This window comes from Lonchura striata, chromosome 1 (assembly GCF_046129695.1).
Source record: "Lonchura striata isolate bLonStr1 chromosome 1, bLonStr1.mat, whole genome shotgun sequence".
NCBI classification, from domain to species: Eukaryota; Metazoa; Chordata; class Aves; order Passeriformes; family Estrildidae; genus Lonchura; species Lonchura striata.
Genome location: NC_134603.1, coordinates 65,422,516 through 65,440,701, shown reverse-complemented (window position 1 = coordinate 65,440,701; position 18,186 = coordinate 65,422,516). Strand labels below are relative to the sequence as shown.

Here is an 18,186-nt window from a genome sequence, read left to right as displayed (position 1 = left end):
TTATAACTAACAGAAGTGTTTGTATTTTAAGCTTACCAAAGCACACCTCTTTCTTCCCTTCTCAGGTTGTTCCACAGACTTCAAAATATCTAGTATCACAAGAATTTGTTATCAATAAGATCAAACTGCTCTCCAGGACCTGCAGTAGCACTGACTGCAGCTCTGCAGCTTTTGCACAAGTACTCCTCCTGCACAAAGAGAATAGGCAAACAAAAAAAAGCAACACTGCTACCCAAACTGGATAAACATTTTTCCAATTCCTGCACGTGCTTGGACATCCTCACTTTAAAAGAAGAAAGTAATTCCTCTAAACAGTGAAGAAAAAAATAAGAGTAAACATACTACAGAGCACGTCCTAGCTTGCAAACAATTTGTGCTTTCTGGTTTTCCATTGGTATTTAAACAGTGTATGTTTCAAAACAGCAAAATCTAAACATTTACATCTTTATATCCCTCTTAGGCAATTTTTTCACCACCCTACAAGATTAACACACACCCTGTGACCATGGTGCACCACACCAGAAGGACATTGCTCCAAAAAGCATTCACCTAAAATAGATGCTCCTGTATCTTCCCCTCACTGCAAACCCAGTGGCAGCTATCTCTTGGTCATTTTCTTCCTTTTGACATGTTAATTAACTTAAGCCCCCCAAAAGCCAAAAAGCAATGCAGCTTTGGTGCCAAGCTCAGGCTGGACAGACACCTCCCTAGCACAGATACCTCCCTAGACCAGGGAAGGCAGAGCATTACTCCACCATCACATGTTGGGGTGAGTCTATTGGGGCAGCTTTTAGACAAATACCTGCTAAACTTTCTGCCATGAGGCCACCGAAGTAGAGTGAGCTATGCAAACCAAACTGGAGTTTGGGGTAGTAAAACTGAATGGATTAGAGTGAGATCTTGTAAATGAGTCTAGTAAAGAACTGCTTGCTTTTCGGTGAAGTACTACTTTGGTCTTGTTGGGAAACATGGAGGGGGGGTTGTTTTAGGTTTTTTTTGCGTTTTGGTGTTTCTTCACCAATTCTCCTACTGACATATAGCACTGGCCCAAGTAATTCAGCCCACTTAGGTCCTTTTTGTTCATTTTTAACACAGCAGTCCAGCAAATGGGCATTTACAAAAAAAGCCTCCTGTTGCCATCTGAAGTAATTCAAGTCTCTTCAACCTTGTGTTTACAAAGCTGTTAAAACTCCCATGCACAGCCAAGATAATATCACTTAGAGAATTAAACCATCTCATTTTTGAGAATGAATCCCTATGTATCAACTGCTACTATTTTTCAGAGTTTATAATTCAGAGGCTAGTTTGTTTTTTAAGTTTCAAATCATTCAGTGCACAAGACAATGCCAAGCATTTTCAAACAAACACACCAAATTTTGCCAAGTAGATCTGACATTCCCCAAGCCTTTCTATTTCACTTTTTGTATTCTTGGCTGGCAGGTAGAATATTTATCTACTTCCCACAAAGCAATCTTAGCATGCTGTGGCAACCGATTACAGAGGAATGCAGGCACCAGGCCAGCATTGCTGGTTTATACTGAAACAGGAGCAAAAAAGGGAGAGCTCTGCTTACAGTCCTGAGATCCAGTATCTCTCCCAGTTTCCTCACTGCTCAGCACTTTTGCAAGGCAGAGGTAATGGGCAATGCCTCCCCACAGGCAAATTCCTCAAAACCTAATGAAGAAGGGCTGGGAGAGGGGGTTGACTGCAGCATCTCACCAAGTTAGAGCCATGATCAGAGAACAGCTGGAATGAGAAACAGGACAGAAGTCCACAAGTACTAGTGGTTTTTTGGCTTTGTGTTTCTTTCATGAGCCAGCAATACACCAGAAGTGCATTTATAGGAAAGGCATCAAAACAAAGTACTGTATTTCTAGTTTTGCTTAAGACTAGTCAATTGACCAGAAGTAAGCAGTACAGCAAATCAATGACAAACCAGCCTTTTTTCCTGGAAATAGCTGATTATCATGAAAGCTTTGAAGGAGAAATTAATTTGAAATGGGTTCTTCAATGTCATCAAGCTTATTTTACCTTAGCAACTCAGTAAAGAGATTAGCAACTGGATTTTGAAAGCTACTAGCTAAACCATCACATAGATCTCTAATATTTAAGCTTATGCTGTAATCAGTAACAAAGGTAATGACCCCTATTCCAGATTGCCTACCCTAAATTACACCTAAATAAAAATACTCAGCTTAGTTTATTTAATCTTAATTGCTTCCCTAGTGCAAAATGTACCTTGTCATGACCAAGTAAGTGGTCTGCTTCCCCACGAGAGCTTTCTGAATGTGACATCAATATTTACACATGCTGAGTGTTCTCAACTGCTACGTGATCTTTGGAATCAAAGTACAAATTCTGACCTACACCACATACACTTTCATACTATTAATAAAACCTAGTGTTTCACGTAAGCAAGTTTGTCCCTTGAAAAAATAGGGTGGGGAGTCAGCTTCAGCATGTACTGCAAATTAACTGCTAGATCTAGCCAAAACTTGCAAGGTATGTAACCTTCAACCGGGTTAAATTCATGCAGCAGCATAGAGTCCCTCTCTTGAAGCAATACAACAAGAACAGAAATCCTTTCAAAGTAAAGGCGATTTGCAAGACTAGAAAGAATAACTGGTAGGACAGTTTTGCTGGGTACTGAATGCAATGACAAGCTGGCTGCCTACCCTGAACCAGCAAACACAAAGCAGCCAAAGTGAATTGCAGCAGCCTGCTTGGAAGGAAGGTCTAAGAGATCTTCATAGCAGAGCTCTGGCTGGGAAGCACTTCAAAACCTTGAGGAAAAAGGGAATGCCACATTCATGAAGAAAGAGCTCCCCTTCCCATAAATTTCAAAAGCATTATATCAGATGATGTTCAAACATAAAAATAAATCAGGACTGATAAGAATAATTGAATCAGGAACTAGTGCAGGCTTTGAAGAATATAGGGGTTTCAAGTAGAATAAGCAGAAGATCAGACATAAAAACAAGTACTGGATGAATAAAAGCATAATGGGATGGAACAAAGCAAATGGTAACATGGGTATGACAATCATACAGAAGCTGGAAGAAAAAGAAATTAGATAAGATAGCAAAGAGGAACTACCTGGCATCTTAAAAAAAATGAATGAAGTTTGTTCCTCAAGAACTAGATCAGTGCCAGGCAGCAAAGAAAGAATGTATTTAGGATTTTTACAAATTCCTACTACCACCACTAAAAAAAAAAAAAAAAAAAAAAAAGGAGAGCGGTTAAACCATTGAATATTGTGAAATAAAATACAGTCTTTGGGGCTGGTTTTTTAGACGTCCATTGAAGTTTCAGTATCTTTTGTGGGTTTCCCTTCATAAATGTTAGATAGTATGATTTCATGCTGAGTCTGAAGTGAGTCTCAAGAAATGTTATTTGCACAGCTGGATGAGGAGTCAGATGCATCTCATTCAACTATCTGGTATTCTCTCACTACTGAATTTGTCACCTTTTTCTCCAACATGACTCAAATTATTCATGTACAGACAGCCAAGAGTGACCACATACACACCTTAACTTCTGTGCCAGACATGAACTACTACACTTAAATAGAGGTCTTAATATCTTTTTTTACAGATAGAGGATTGACCTGCCACAGCATAAAATATTGTGCCGTCATTCACTTTTAATGCTTTGAGACAACTCTCCAGCTCCACTTTATTAATATCTTATATTAATATAAGAAGAGGGAAATTAAAACCTCAGAAGAACAAGGATGACAACTCTTTCTGGTGGTATTATTACAATCATCATCACAGACTGTACTTATTACTTTCTTCTACCTCAAGATTTCAGTATGCAACAGTTTAGCAAATTATCACCTTCTTATCTCCAAGACCCTTTTGCTCAATGACCAATATTAAACTGTGAAGAAGAAAACTGGCAACATTGTCAAAGATGTACAAAATTAGACAAGTACTGTAATGTACTAAGCTTGTAAGAAAGAAATGTGCATTCTTACTTGTGTAGGTGGAATTGGAGGAATCATACTGTGATTTGCTTCAGAAAAAAACAAAACTGTTTCGATCAATTAATCAAATACTTGGAGAGCAAAAAAAGCAGAATATCAATGTATTTGAAGCAAAATTAAATCCTTTGGAGGCTGTAGCACTTTTCCCTAAATTTAAAAGTTCAGCTACTACAAAGCGTTATCAAACCCACAAAATTCAGTAACACAACTCCCATCCCAAACGCAGTAAAGAAAAGATTAAAAAATTCAAAAATGCAGATTTAGATGGCTACTTTCTTCTGTTTTTCAGCCTTGCAAACCTCCAAAAGAGGCTTGAAAACGGAGCTTGGAAGAGAAGCCTGGCTGTGCTGATGCCAGTGCCACCGCCAAAAGCGTGGCCGCAGGTCCCCGGCGCAGCCCGCCCTGGCCGCTCTGCCGCTCTGCCGCCACCGCGAGCCGCCCCGCGCTGGGAACACGGGAGCTCCGAGCTACCCATTAGCCAGGGCCGGGCTGGAGGCTCCCAAAGCCCGCCCGGAGGTGCGGCTGTTCCCAGCACCCGCGGGCTGAGCTAGCGCTGCCCTCTCGCCCAGAACAAGCCCCAGGGAAAGCCTGTGCGCTGCCTGCCCCGGGAGAGCAGCAGGCGGTCAAAACCACCAATTCCTCTATTCTAGGAATAATCCGTTTGAATCATTTCTGCCCCCTTCCCTGCCCTGTCAAGGGGAGCTGTCGCCTAAATTATAATATTTTTAATTGTGCAAACAGTAGTTAATTATAAACGTAGCCATCCAGAGAAAGGTGACAGCACACCGGTGCCTGGAGCAGCGCTATTCGAGCAGTCTGTGATGGCTGCAATTATACTAAGGAGTCATGGAAGAATAACAAACTTCTACATCAAACATCTGTTCTCGAAGGCAAGAACACCTTTCTGCCCACTTCAAGAGCAGGTCCTAAAGCAGTTAGGTGCCAGGAAAACAAAAAAAGTAGGGCTGATCTAAATGCAAAGAAAATAAAGAGATCAAATAATTTAAACAAGCAACAAAGAAAAGAATAAATCATTAGCAACACCAGGTAAAAATAATACAGTGTTTTCATTTAGAGGAATGCTGACCTTGTAACTGTTTTTTTCCCTGCTTGAAATAATTTTACTAGCTTAATGAAAAGAAACAAAAATTTTAAAAATAACCTGATTAGTCATGTAAAAACAGACTTGTAAAGTGTATCCATATATATACATATGTACTCCTCTTCTATTGCAAAGTTAAGCACTGGAAACAATATACAAAACTTGTTAAATGTACTCAAGCAAAATCATAACTAAACCAAGTAGTCCCTGCACCTAATTTTACATACAAATCAGTTGCAGGTTAACATAAAAGGTTTTGAATATTTAAGTATATTTTCCCATGAAGTAGCTTACAGGATTTTGTTATCTCCAGTAAGAGATCCTTAAATTCCACTCTGAAAGCCAGGTCTAAATTTTTACGTCTTCTTCAGCACTGTACAAATTTTACATAGTACATGCACAGACATCACCACACACCTCAGGATTATTTCCTGAACCAGTAGACAGCAGAATTACCTTGGCAAAATTTGAAAGGCTAATTTGAAATGTCATACAAGGAATGCCAATAGATTACATTGACTTTGTAACAATTTCTACAATGAATTGCTGGGACAAAACCAAAAACACACCAGAAGGCCAACACCTACAGCTGGCCAATTTGGAAAACAGACAAAGAAATTTAAAAAATGCCCAGAAACCAAACAGGATTTGTCTACTTCCAAGTGTTTTGAAACAAATATAGCTCCACCATTTATAAGCTTGTCTTAACATGCTCAATTTGTTCTGCAACAAACATCAATATATATGTTATTTTCATATATATACATAGAGAATATGCTGTCAGCCATAAAATCTTCATTCAGGTATTCATCATTTACATATAACCAATATAAAGGGGGAGGGGAAGTATTTGTTACTAATAGTCAAATGCTTTCTGATTAGGTTTGAAACAAGGTTGTTAAACACTACTCAAGCAGCACAGTGTGTGTCAAGCAAACTCCTTACAGGATGCAACCTCACTAAGAGCTCTTTCTGTTCTCATATATGTAAAAATAACTGAGTACCAACATTACAGCTATTTTTCTAATATAGAACAACAATGCAAATTCTTTTAGTAAATTTATCATTGTATACTGGCAACAGTATTGCACTGGTGGACTGATTTCCCACATTTATTTTCAACAGAAAAAATACCCTTTATTTTAATAAGATTAATGTAATTTTCATTATGCTACCAAAAATATTTTAGAAAAACATGGTTATATGTGACCTAGATCACAGACTCATAGAAAAATCTAGGTTGAAAGGAACCTCTGGAGATCATCTGATCTAACTGTTCTTGAAAGTAGGGTTTTAAAATAGATTTTCCAAGGTCCCATCAGGTCAAACCTTGAATATTTCCAGTAAGGAAGACTTCAATACTTCTCTGCATAATCTATTCCCAGAGTTAAATAGTTCTCAAAGCAAATATTATTTCCCCCCTTATATATCTAATTAAAAAAAAAAAAGTAAACAAAAAAAACCCAGTAAACATAAGCACCCCACAAATGAAAGCAGAATAATAGAATTTAATGTCTGCAGAACATTTATTTCAAGTATCTACAGATTTATAATAGATGTAACTGGTCAAGTCCTATATTTATTATTAAATAACTTGGTAATATATCAGTGATCCCTTTTAGTGAGTACCTCTGGCATCATCCACTATCCTAAGAGAGTCACAGAGGCATTCCCAGATGCCTCTGAGCATTCACCTACTACTGCTCTCATCTCTTAGGGTTCCAAGCTGACATCTCTCCAAGCCTGAGCCCTTCCCCTCTTCTCTCAGCTCCCAGGCCTTTGTGAGTCCCACACATTCCTCCGTACTGCCAGTCTTGCCCAGCTGTCAGACAGAGGATGTAGGGAGCACCAGTGTAGGTAGTGACTGAACACAAGGAGCTGCTCACCCTCTGCCGTGTGGGCAGAACAATACAGATATCTGCAGAGCCTCTCACAGAAGCCCCAGCCCTAGGGCAGGCTGTTATCTCTCAATATAGTTCACAGCTTGAGGTCTGTAAGACATTATACATATAAAATATGTTGAAACCAAGAGGATCGAACAGTACAGGTGCAGGGATGGATAACCAGCACGCTTTTTAAACAGCAAAATGCAGGAGTGGAGTGTTTATTTGACCCAATGCTGCTTCAGGTCACCTGACAGCACATCAGAGTTAACCATATGAAGAAACACAACCTTGCACCTCGTTTACTTGTCTCACATCAACTGCCAAAAGGGATCTCAATGAATGGAAAAGGATATTAATAAAGCCAGGCTCCTCATGCTGTCTAAGCTTATCTGCTGGCAAGAGGCACATTTGCTGATTGCCTTGAAGTTGCCTCTAATCAATCCAGTAAAACAGGCTTTTTTATTACCCATGTTAAAAGTTCAACTTTACCTTATGCAGATGGTTGTAAAGCCAGTTTTTCTCCACACTGCCAGAAAAGAAAAGCAAACGTGCTTCAAGGAATGCTGTGAGCCGTCTCTAAGCAAGAGAGGCCATTTCACAGCTCTGGGTGCTGGCACGTGGCAGCTGAGGACCACTGATAGACACAGGAGTCCTGCAGTGCTGTGACCATCTACACAACTGAGGTGATACCTACAGCAACACTTTCTTCAGAGCTTCTACAACATTAGGCCTATCTACTTTTGTAAAAAAAGTTATAAGGATAAGCATAGTATCTTGACCTTAGAAATAATTTTACTTAATTAAATACACTAATCCTTCTAGTCCCTAAAGGGGGACTACAAAAGGAGGGGGAATTTTTTACATGAGCATAGTGACAGAACAAGGGGGAATGCCTTCAAACTAGGAGAGAGTAGATTCAGATTAGCTATTAGGACAAAATTCTCTCCTGTGGGGGTGGTGAGGCAGTGGATGCCTCATCCATCAAAGTGTTCAAGGCCAGGTTGGATGGGGATTTGAGCATCCTGTTCTAGTGGAAGGTATCCTTGCAAACAACAAAGAGGTTGGAACTTGATCACCTTTAAGGTCCTTTCCAACCCAAACCATTCAATGATTCTATGATGACAAGCAGTGGAGGAGATAGACCATGTTTGATGGTTACATTAATGTGTTCATAAATGTCAAGGGGACAGAAGGCAGAGCGACAAACATGGCCCAAAAAAAATTTACTTTTGCCTTCGGTAAATGAGGTGATAATAAAGACACAGTGCTGGGCACTTGTGAGACTAAGCAACATGAAGATTTCTTTCCTTCATACCAATTAAAACAGCTTGTAATTGTCTTTAGCTGATTACTTTGACACCCAAAAGAGAAATTTTAAGCCAGTTGTTTTATACTGGAAAAGATTTACTTCCTGTGTAATCCTTAAAAAAAAAAGCAAAACCAAATAAGGATGACCATAGTACACAACACAACACTACTCCAAGTCCAGCCAACGTAGTAGACACTAGTTAACAAGTAACAGAGGTTGTAACTGATAATAGTAACAAAAATGCTTGCTCCTGAGAGTACCTGGTGACAGAGCTGACTTTAGACCCCAATACAAGAGATTCTAGAGGCTTGCTTTTAAGACCACAATAAATGGTATTTTCAGAGCATATTATCCTTCAAAACTTCTTTTAATAAAAGGTTAGAGTCCTCCTTTATAAGCTAAAGGAAATGGGGAACAAATCATAAAAAAGGTTGGTTTCCTGTATAAAACAATCACAACTCCTCTGCAATCCTTTTGATCCAAGAAGATGGAGGGTTGTTTTGAAGAAACTTTATTTATATTGTGTTTTCAGAATCAAGAAGTCAAGATAAATAAGAAGAAGCTGTTCTAGTGATCCATTACCTCTACCAGAATCATAGCATCATTTAGGCTGAAAAAGATCTCTATGATCATCAAGTCCAGCCATTAGCCTAGCACTGACACCACTAATCCATGTCCCTAAGTGCCACATCTACATGCATTTTAAATGTCCCCAGGGATGGTGACTCCACCATTTCCCTGGACAGGCTGTTCTAAAGCTTGCAAATTCACTTGGTGAAGAAAATTTTCCTAATTCTGAATATGCCCAACTGTGTAATTGTGTTCTTCTGTTCATACTGACAAGGAGAAATAACTGTGAGGCTGCTACCCTATGCAATCTGCTCCAACAAAAGTACGATATTCCCAATTCATTCCAGGGAGATGATACCTGATATATGCAGAGCATTGGCGAGAAGCAGGATGCTGTTGGCCAGTTCAGGCTCTGTCACTGAACAGTAACAGGACACTTAACATGATACATCAGTTATTTGGTACCTTTGGTTAAAGGCACCACGTATCACATGAATGAATTGAAAGATTAAATATTTATCCGAAAAATAATAAAGAGCTATCTATTCAAAAAAGGTATAAGACAAAAAAATCCTGAAAACCACAAAACACATAACCCACAGCTTTTCCCACTACCAAACACTGAATCACTTCCTAGTTATCAAAAGCCACTGCACTTCCCTTAATCCTGGAAACTTATCAGCTGCCAAGTGCCAAATCACCAGCTTCCTTAAGATAGGTACCTTTTCTCCAGATGTGCATTTACAATATTAATAGGAAGCACACCAACCAAAGCTGGAGAATAAACTTAAAAACATTGAATTTAATGAACAGAAAGTTACAATTAAGACAGCTGCTTTACTACAAGAGTATTCTGGGGAGTTCTAAAATATGTCAGGGATTTTTGGTTTCTTGTCATATCAGTAGTGTTCCCTGAATGGTGTGGTCCCACAGAAATTTCTTCCATTGATTAAACTTTCTGGCAACTACTTTAAAGAAAAAATGTGTTGCTAAAGTCAAACAAATCTTAAAGCATGAAGAATGAAAAACCTCCATCATGGCTGCAAATATAAAACCCTACACCTATGTGCAGTTTTACTAAAAGCTGTTAATTTTATATACACAAAGTACAGTATCACAAGTATTTTCACAAATTAGGAGTTTCCTAATATTTGCACATATGAATTTTCTCAGGGATACCTCAAATTAACTATACTTTTGGAGTAAACCAAAAAGCATTGATTCCATCCCAAACTGTTCTCCACAATTCTAGGCTATAAAAAAAGTATTGGATTTTTATCACTAGTTTGCAATATTCTATGAAACAGCCATCAAATGCTGCATACCTCTCCAAGCAGACTATGGTGTCTTGTTCTACTATTGCATGCATTTATTAAATACATGGAAAACTTAAATTTTTTAACCAAGCAGTCATGCATGGCTGAATTTTTAGCAACATTTTCAGGTACCACACAAAATAAACTACACTTACAAAATCATGTTGTGAAGATAGAAAGATTGATCATTAAAACAAGGTTTTAATGTAAGGTTGATCATTAAAACAGTAAATTCTTTCTGTAAAAACATTTGCAAAAGACATGATCTCTTTTCAAACTAATAATTAATAGAATAATGCAAAAGACAATTTTTAGAGTGGCTTATGCTCTACCCAAAGTCAAGCTCACCAATGAGTTTCCACCAAGTGAAAATTGTGACATCTTTTTTAGGCATCTGAGAATGTCATAGATGGCAATGGACACTAAACAGATACTAAAATGGCAACCAGGTTTACACTATTATTAATAGAAGGATTGTTCTAATAAACAACTTCACCGATTCACAAATGGAGAGAATCAAGACTTAAAATTTACACAGGAAAGGGTGGAAACTTTACTCAAACAGCAGTAGTCCAGGCAACTCTATGTGAAAGAGGAAACTATCAAAATTCAATAATTTTATCCCCTTAAAGACTTTTGATAATTAATACAATCCACTGACACACTGAATCCAAAAACAAGAAGCCAGGGGCATCATAAAAGCTTGAACTATACCATAACTATGAACTCAATGCACTCAGTAGGCCATGATGTTAGACAAATGTTTTTAAACAAGTTTCCAAAGTGCTTTAATAAATCTTTATGGCTATACAGATATATATATATATACACACATATGGCTAGAAGCATGTGCAAAACCCTACAACAACCTCTGAAACCCAATAAGAACAGCTTGTACTCACTAGGTTGTTCAAAGATGCCTTTCTTTCCTACAGTAAATGTGGACTCACATATTCTGAAAGAACAATGTGAAGATAAGGCAAGCTGTACTTTAACATGTGCTAGCTGATCTTCAACTTCACCAAAGTACAATCTGCTTTAACTACAGGCTCTTAATGTGCTAGTTAGAATATCAGCAACACAGTCAAGAAGATATCTTCTTCAAAACCACTAGCATTGAAACCATGACAAAAAAAAATACTTGTAAGTTCTTAACTTCAGGTACACATTCACATTTGCCTCAATCAAAAGCTGTGCCTGTATCTACACCATTATAGTTCCAGAAGCATAGTCCTTCCCCATCTATGTAAGAATGTGAAAAAAAAAAAAAAAAAACTCAAATCACAAAAATTATGAAAAGCATTTAGACTGACATAGATGTAGAAACAGAATACTACTGCACATACATGGAATAAAAACCTTAAGTTTAAAAGAAAAAAAACACCAAAACTGAGTGATACTACAGAGAAATGCAGACCTCTGCATACTTGGGCCAATCCCTGGGGAACACCCCAAGTTGAACAAGAGGATCCATAGTCACAGAAGTGTAGGCAAACAACAGAAGAACAACACTACAGTATGAAATCCCACATGTATACAAGTCACAGCTCAGGCTCCAGGCTTTGATTCATAAAATGCGTCATTCCAGAGAGCGTAACTGTATCACATAACTTGCTAGGGAAATAGCCATGGTTACTCATCACAGCTTGGTGTTATGAACCACTGGCTTTCCATAACACTGCACACACCAGATTAAAATCTCTCTGGGGGTGGAGGGAGAGGATAGCAGGAAATCAATGAACAAGATGTCAAAACATAACTACTTTCATACTTCAAAGTGCAAATAAAACAGCATTTGACTTAGCAGTGAAATACTTCACCGTTGATTTCAGCTGCTCACAGCTGCTCCTTCTCTAGAACAATTTTTTAAAGTCTTGCTCAGGCTAAGAAAAGAAAAAAGTCTGGTTCAGAAAAGAAAAGGGGCTTTTTGCATCTTGCTATACAAAATCTTAAAAGGTAGCTTTACTTTGTGCACATGCATGTTTAATTTGACCTATAAACCATATGTTGAGGCACAAGCCTTGGTTTAGTACTACTGACACCTGTCAGTCACCAAAATTAGAGTTACCACCAAAACACTGCAATTGTATTTGCCAGCTATGAAGGCTGAAGCATTTTATGATTTCACACAAACTTTACCATTACTACTTCTTCAGAAAACAGGAAAGTGAAGTGTATTTTGTATTTTCCACCTTAACATCAGAAATTAAATATTTTATCTTGTTTGAAAGGTTATGTGAAAGGTATGTGAAAGAAAGAGTACACCATTAGTTTTATATTACATTGCAATAGAAAAACAGAGTTGGAATCACAAACCACTTTTCTTCTTCTTGCAGAGAACTTAAATCACACTGATTTTATTTTCACCTGGAATTATTTAAAAACTCTTGAATTCCTTGTAAAACTTTACCTCTCACTAAGATAACACACAAGTACAGGTTTAAATTGAGGACTGCCTTTTGCTTCACTTTTTATGAATTTCTATGAGCAACATCGCTTAATATAAGTGGGAGAGTTCCAAAAACAAAACTAGTGACTGCACCTGTGGCTGGTAAGTTACTACCTTAGTAACACAGTATTGACTGAGAATAATTACCTAACAAATTTCAGAGTGCACCAGCCACTAGCTTGAATTAGTAAGATAAAAGCTGTTTGTTGACAAAGATGTTAGAGTAGGAGGCTGTGACAAGGGCTACTACCTTGCCTCTTGAAACATACTGAATTGGTCAATACAAGCAAGCGTGCAACTTACTAGCCTGGCTGTATTTCAATTTTGTGATGCAGGGAAAAGAACCCATTTCATTTTTGGCAAAACAACACCTTTCAGAAAGATTAACATTCCTCCTGCCAAAAAAGGGATTGAAATAATTTATCTTGAACAGTTCCTCTCAACTCTAAATTCTGAAAAGCACAGTTTCCTCAGCAGTGTTTTTAGTCATTATTCAAAGCTTAGGACACACTCTCTCCCCCTAACATCTGTTGCTGTGCTTGCATCAAACCTAAACTTGCCAAGAGAGAGAACTGATGAGATTACAGCAATTACAACAGATTAACATATGTTCATAGCATGCACGTTTCACTGCTTCTGGGATTTCTGTTGTTTTTTTGTTGTTTTTTTTTTTTTTTTTTTAACTGCATTACTTTTCTAATGTTCTGTAACCTTTGTATTGAAGGGACATTTGCAGAAGTTAACAGAGGGAACTTAGAGAGATACATCAGACAAGACCACTCTTAATGATTTTCATTACAAACAGTGGCCATTAGGATAATACGCTGATACAGACTTGGGGACCTAGAGCCTTCAGAGGTCCACCACATCACTTATGCAGTGATATGCTCTCCTATTAAATCAGTGGTGACAGTTCTTGGACAGAAAACTGCATTTCTTAAAGGGAGAAGTATTGTTATTGGAAGGAGACACATGCTGAGAAGGGATAGTAAGACAATGTGAGACAAGAAGGCTCTCAAACCACAGAAGTGTGACAGACAAAGCCAGAGGAATTCTAAGACTGGTGAGGAAGTAGAGACAGTTCTGCTTGTATATTTCACAACTTTTAATCAGTTTTTCTGGAAACTGATTAAAAATTACCTCACATCTTCCCGAGGAGCACCAGATGGATAATCTGATTCCAAATGTATGCCCAGAGTCCATATTTCACTTGGACATCTCTAATTTGTAAGCCAAGAGCATGTGAGACTCACCAGGTGAACAACAGTACAGCAGTGCACCAAGAACCTACAAGGTTTTCAAGTCTCTCTTGATTCCTCCTGACCCAGAAGATGGGAAACCTTTGTTACCATTACTCACATGTGATGTTTGGAAATCTAAACCAAAATCTAGCAGACAGGCATGACTAGACTTCAGCATGGACCAGATTTCAGCACAACTCAAGCAACCGAATTACATACAAAGTATCAGTATTTTCTGCAGGGAGAAGGCTCTTCAAGATGGTGAATGCAGTTTGACAATAGGAAGGAAAATTAAGACCAAAAAAAAGTTTTATAAAGCAAGCTATTAGACAAGGTTTTCTATAGTATCTGATTTCATAGCATTTCATGAATGCCAGGATATGAAAAGAAGAGAAGGAACACAAAAGTCCCACAGTGGCCATGTGACTAAGTTTCATATTACAACGCTAATAATAGAAATAAGAACTACTCAGTGAGGTTCAGTACATGCTGATTGAAGGCAATGGTGTTTTAGGGTATGGGGAGATTAGAATCAATTATCTCAAGGTATGTCAGGATGAATCTTGCAGCACATCTGTTACTCCACTCTAACTGCTTGTGTGCCTGCTCTTTCTCCTTCATAAACACCTCGACAGAATAACTTACCTCCCATAAATTCCCACTTGTAATGAGGAAAGCCCACCTTCTGACTTCTGAGCTTCAAGAGCAGGAAAGCACTACAGATCATGGAAAGCCTCCAACTCCAAGACAAAACTGCAGGCAGAGCATTTCTGGTGGATCCTGGCACTTCTCTTGCCTGGTTTAAGTTGCCTAAACTCTGTCTCTCTCTTAAGAGACAACCACAGTTCAGACTTACTTGATTGATTCCTATTCAGGTGAACTATCCCATGCTCCAGCCCAAGGTATGGGATGCCTCAATCAGGGGCTACAATGCCAGAGCTATGGCTTCTCATCAGTGTTGTGCCAAATCTCCCTTGCTAACATCATGACCTCAACACCTTGAAACAAAATATACACTGAACTGCTATGCATATGTAGCCAGAAGAGAACCCAATGATGCAAACACCAACAAATACAAGGAGGAAGCAAAATAAATATTTTTTGCTTAATATACTCAAAGCTGTAGTTTTGGGAAAGCAACTGAAAAATGTTGCTCTCTCATTTTCCTTGCAAACTTTTCACTAGATGAGCAGTGTTGCCCCTGACAGAAATCAATTCTCAAGTTCATAGTCATGAAGCTTAGAGAATGTGTTTCTCAGTCAAACAAACAAACAAAGAAAAAGAAACCCAACAATTAAAATCAAACCCACACCACAAGGCTTCTATAAAACTAACAATTAACATTTATCACATTTAGAACAAAGAGATTGGTAACTGTGGTCCTCATCGCCACTTAACTACACTTTACTTTTAACTGGTTGAGTTTTAATGAACAAATACCCCTATGCATAGATGCCAGCATGGCAAATATTATTTGTGAATGAAGTGACAAAACAGAAGAACTGCTCACTGTACCGGTATTTAGTCCACCTTGGAGAATTTTAACATTAATGACTTCTGTGCATAAGACTTTCGGTGTTATACCTATGTAAGATTACTCCTTCAGTGCCTATGTAAAGCTATCATTTACCCATCAGTGTAAAAAGTAGGTCAAGCTTAGAAAACTATGCACAACTGTCTCTGCTATAATACTGACTACTAAAAAAACAGTCCACCCAAGATCTTTAGAAATCAGCTGATATTTTAGACTCCTGGATTGGATGAAAACATGCTTTATTACATGGTAACTCATGAACATAGAAGATAATCAAGATAATCTTCATCTTCAAGAAGAAAATTATACTACCGCTAGCTTTTTTATTACTACTTTTCTGTTGCTTCTGCTTTAAGTATATTACACCAATAATACAAAATGATGAATTAAGAAGCAGTTATGGAGCTTTGCAATTTAATAGCATATCACTTAATAGTTTTATCAGCATCTTAATTTGTACTGAAAATATTTTGAAAGCATGAAGGTGGAGAGTTAAGTATTGCAAAGTACAGCATGTAACTGTGATATTACTTAAATTTATGTCTTAAAATAATGAACTGTCCCCATCTTAGAATACGTAAAAAGTTGATGTGGAAGGATTAGAAATGCTTATTAAGTCAGAGAGAGAGATGACAAGTGTTAAAGAATTCTTCCAAGAATCCACTGCCAGCAATATTAGGGTGCTTAATGAAACAAAATTGATCTTATCATCACAAGTTGGTCCTTCAAATGAGGGCTGTTCTATTAAGTGTACTTAGAATTATGTGGAGTATTACATTTTTTCTTATGAACTAGAGAACAAAAATGTATTAAGTATTTGTCACCAACCTATCAAGACATTTTTGCCACAGGACAATACCAGAGAATATCACCATCATAAAAATTTAGCATTTGTGTTGCACTGGCAAGCAAGCCTTTTTAGATAAGTAACTGAGGTGACTGAGGAGACTCTTCTTCCCCACAGTTCTGTTTGTTGACTGTTTCCCTTATGATCAAACCCACTCAGGTAATAGGGACAACTTGCTTCTTGTACAACTAGTTTCAGAAAAATTTTGTTTCTAAACAAGTGAGAGTGCAGCTGCCCTCCAAAGCTGAGTAAGTATTCCACACATCTACATTCATTATTTTATAAATAATCCTTCAATGCAATGCTCTGCAAAATTAATACTTCAGTAATATATGTATTTCTACTAGAAAGACAGTTTGTGACTAACAGAGTAGCAGTACCAATATTCAATAGCATTAAAGAACTAACTTGTTCTGCTTTCTGTTACATAGGTATTAGAGCAGTAGCAATTTGTGATAGGCTGAAGAGCACCACAAGGGAAGCGATCATCCTAGCAGGGAGGACAAAAAAATCCCAACTGTATCTTTGAAAGAGAGGAAAGCAAGGAGCAACAGAAGGAGAGACTGGCTAATTACTTTGGATAAGTTCATTCAAGAGAGGAAACAAGAAGTGCTGCAAGATGAATGAGAATTCTATATTAAAAGAAGTATCCAATTTTACTGCTGTTTCATCTGTTCCGTAACACCAATGAGGCAAATAGTCGTCACACTTGACATACATGGATATATTATATATTTCTTAGATATATTGGATATTTTTGTATCTCCACAGGGCAAGTCAGCACCCAAAACGCTGAAAAGTAACCGCTGTGGAGCACCGGCAGCCTTTGTGGTGGGGCAGCTGCTGCTAACTAGTCGTGGTACTGTATCTCCGGGCTTTGGGATTCTTATCCCCCGGCAGACCCGTCCGGTCGGGGGCACGGGCAGGGCTGCTCTGCGCCCGCAGCGCTCGTCTCTCTCCTAAACACGCCCGAGGCACTCGGGGCTCGAGAATACTCTGAAAACGGGTGCTCCGCCAACGATGTGGGGGAAAAAAGCCGGGAATAGAGAAGAAGCCAAACTCGCCCTATATTAACAGGCAGCAAAGGCGAGCGGGGGGAAAGCCCGGGGACGGGACGGGACGCTCCCCGTGCCCTCCTCCGGTGGCCGGTGCTAGACACACAAGGCGCGGAGCGGAACAGAAAACGGAGGGACGCGCGGAGCGGAGCAGCGCCGCCCCCCGAGGGCACGGCTCGGCTCGGCACGGCTCGGTCGGGGGGGAGCTGACACCCAGCCCGGCACGGCCGCGCACCTTCCCGCTCGCTTTCCCCTGCGCCAGCCGCCGGGAGCAGCGCTCGCCCCCGCTCTCCCGCGGGGCCGGCGGACAGCCAAGCACCGGCGCGGGGCCAGCCGCCCGGCCGGGCACTCACCGCCCCGCCGAGGTGCAGGAGGAGGAGGAGGAGGAGAAAGAGGAGGAGGCGCGGGGGCGGCCCCGGCGGCACCGCCGCCCCCGCCTCCCGGAGGCGCCCCGGCGGCGCCAACTTTCCCCGCGCCCCGCGCCGCTCCCGCCGCCTCGCCCGGTACCTGCCGCGCCGCCCCGCGCCGCCGCCGCCACCCCGCTGCCCCAGGGGGCGCAGAAGGCCGTCACGGCCGTCGCGGCCGCCGCCACCGTGCGGACCGAGGAGAGCAGGTGCGGAGCGGGCACCGCGGAGCCGCTCCCGCCGCCGGCTCCGGCTCCGGCTCCTGGGCTGGGCGGGCAGGGCGGGGCGGGGCGGGGCGCCGAGGAGCGCCCGCCGCCCGCGCCCGCCCCCTAGCGGAGGGAGCGAGCGGCCGGGCCCGGCCCAGCTCCCGGCCCGCCCCGCCGCTGCCCAAGCCCGGCTCCGCTGGAAGCCCTTCGGCGCTTTCCGCCCTTCCGCAGGGGGAACGGGAGCGGGGTCACCGCGGATGGCGGGGCTGGAGCTGTTCC

The 18,186-nt window shown here is 40.3% G+C and overlaps 1 protein-coding gene across 1 annotated transcript in view; it reads right to left on the bottom strand.

Moving 5' to 3' along the window:
* The window catches only part of PTPN3 (protein tyrosine phosphatase non-receptor type 3), a 115,907-nt gene extending 98,022 nt beyond the window's left edge, over nucleotides 1-17,885 (bottom strand). The window contains exon 1 of the mRNA XM_021528763.3: nucleotides 17,805-17,885. The gene's annotated coding sequence lies outside the window, so the exon portion shown is untranslated. The remainder of the gene's footprint in view (nucleotides 1-17,804) is intronic.
* Between the last annotated feature and the right edge of the window lie 301 nt (nucleotides 17,886-18,186).